Genomic DNA, 2,694 nt, shown 5'->3' with positions numbered 1-2,694 from the left:
GAGAGAGAGAGGGAGGGAGACTTTTGTCCAAGCATGGCGGCCCACCAGTGGAAGAAACAGCTTGTTTTATGTGCCCATTGGGCTGGGTGACACAAAAGCAAGGTAAGAGAGAGAGATGGTGGGTTGGCGGAGCCAAGTAGGAGAGAGAGAAGTCGTCCTCTGGTGATAATCGAGGGGTGTGGCCAACTAAGGGGCGGCCCACCATGGGCAAGCATGGAAGGGGTGGTGGTGAATGTAAAAAATGTTTTTTTAAAGCGTTTTCTTGGTATTGTGCTCCTTCCTGATTGGGGTTGGTTCTTGCGGTCGCGGTTTCAAAAACCGGTCGCCATTAGCCCTCCCTTCTGGCTAGAGGCATTCATACTTCTAGCTGTGCTTCTGATTCTCTAGAAGCGGAGTTGGAGGGTTCTCCCTCTTCTGGAATATCTAGCATGAACTCGGGTTCAAACCGTCCATCCATTGACTCTACCTTTTGAGCCTCCATCCATTAATTCTCGTCTTGTGAATTCTACCATCTGCTTCCATCAATTTGTAACTACCATTGGCATAGCGTATTTTGACAATGAATGGCCCTTTCCATCTGGGTTGAAATTTCTTGTCTTTCCTATTGTCAAATCTGTTGTCGTATCTCAATACTAACATGCCGTTTTCCAGGCCCTTTTCCTTAAGCCCTTGATTGAATGTGAGTCAGTGTTGCTCTGCTTGCGCTGCATAGTGATTGATTGCATCCTCCCTATCTAGTTGAAGCCTCTCCATATCTAGGATGTGGGTTTCTGAGATGGACAATTGGGTGTTGTAATTGGCTAGCCATGACTCGCAAGCTGGCTATCTGTACCTCGATGGGTAGAATGGCCTCCTTTCCATATACCAGATGAAACGGGGTGAAACCTAGTGATGTTCAAAATGTCGAGCGGTAGGCCCAAAGAGCGGCCATGAGATGCTTATCCCAATCACTTGTGTGGTTATTCACCTGCTTTGTGATGATCTTACAAATCATGCCATTTACCTTTTTCACTAGGCCATTGCACAATGGATATTATGGGGTGGAATGTCGGCGTGTAATGCCTAAATTTTTCATTAGTTCTCCTACCAGATCGCCTCTGAAACCTGGTCCTCTATCATATATTTTCTCCAGAGGTGTGCCAAAACGGCAACAAATGTGCTCAAATATGAACTTCGCCACTTCTTGGGCTGTAATGCATGTGGTGACTGCTGCTTCCTCCCATCGGGTCATGTAGTCTACACCAACTAGAATGTATAGTTTACGTAATTGGGCCCTTGGTAGAGGACCAGTTGCATCTATTCCCCACTTTTCAAACATACCATATGAGATGATAGGAGTCTGTGGCTCATAGGTTAGTGTACGATCACTGGACACTTGACAGGCCTTGCATGTTTTACACCAATGATGCACATCCCTGTTCAGAGTAGGCCAAGAGAATCCTGCCTGTAGAATCTTACTGGTAATATCTAGAGCAAAGTGGCCGTTGCAGACACCATCATGGAAACTTGAGATTACCTCCGTGATCTCAATGGAGATTGGCACTCACCTGAGAATCTGGTCTTTGCCCTTGCAATATAAGTTTTTATTTACAAGGCGGTATCTTGTAGCCTTCCTTACAAGCCATTATTTATGGCCCTTGGTGTACCCTTTAGAGGACACTCTCCTGTATCTAAGAAGCTGATGATATCAGGCATATGGCATTGCTACCTTGAAAGAGGGGTAGTTTCAGTTTGATTGCTCCTATGGGAACATCTTGTATTCTTTCCTTGGCTAGAGCATTTGGCTCTTGATTTTCTGCCCTAGGCACATGAAATAATTTTACTACTGCAAACTTTTTTAAAAGATCCTTAACTTGGCGTAATTAGCCAAGTAAAACTTGATTTTTACAAATCCAAGTGCCATTTATTGGCTTTATCAAAAGCATAACATCACCAAACACATTTAGGCATTGAATCCCTTGCAAAACACATTGTTATAATCCAAGAATTAAAGCCGTGTACTCTGCCTCATTGTTGGAGTGGGAGTGTAACAGCTACACAATAGAGAATACCTTCTTCTTTTGCTCATTGAAAATGATAATGCCAGCTGCAAACTGGTCCTTTGTTCTTTTGTATGCTCCATCAAAGAAAAGAGAATGAGCTCCTTCTAGCTTAGGAACTTCTACCATTGGTGTCACTTCTTTACGTTCCGTGTTGACCTTTAGCTTCTTCTCATAGTAACGATGAGTAAGAATACCTGCTAGACTAGCCCTGGTGGAGTTTTCTACCTGCATGGTGTAATCAAACTCTTGCAATCTAACAAGCAACTTAGAGATTCTAGATGAGACATCCATGTGTTGCATCACATATGGAAAGAGCTCTTCGATTGTCAGAATTACAAAGGGTCTAGGCAATAGATAAGAGCGGATCTTTGTAGTGGCAAACATTAATGCAAGCATCATGTGCTCTACTACGGTGAATCCTTTTTCTGATGGGGTCATGACACGACTAAAGAAGTAGATAGGACGCATGAAAGAGGTTTGGGGGGCCTTTTGCATTAGTACGGCTCCAAGTGTATCACTTCCTACACTAGGGTTTACATAAAATGGCTTGTCCCATCTAGGGGGTGCAATGGTAAGAAGTGTAGCCAGGATTTGTTTCACTTCGGTAAAGTGTTGCTATTTTCTTCACTCCATGAGAAGACATCTCTATGGG

General features: G+C 43.8%; 1 pseudogene; it reads right to left on the bottom strand.

The window, feature by feature from the left end:
- Positions 1 to 462: 462 nt before the first annotated feature.
- LOC147444073 (uncharacterized) lies at positions 463 to 1,075 on the bottom strand (annotated as a pseudogene).
- Positions 1,076 to 2,694: the final 1,619 nt, after the last annotated feature.

Source organism: Adiantum capillus-veneris, chromosome 13 (genome assembly GCF_014529385.1).
Source record: "Adiantum capillus-veneris isolate H3 chromosome 13, ASM1452938v2, whole genome shotgun sequence".
Taxonomy (NCBI): Eukaryota; Viridiplantae; Streptophyta; class Polypodiopsida; order Polypodiales; family Pteridaceae; genus Adiantum; species Adiantum capillus-veneris.
Note: the sequence above shows the minus strand (reverse complement) of the source record. Positions and strands in the feature narration are given on the sequence as shown.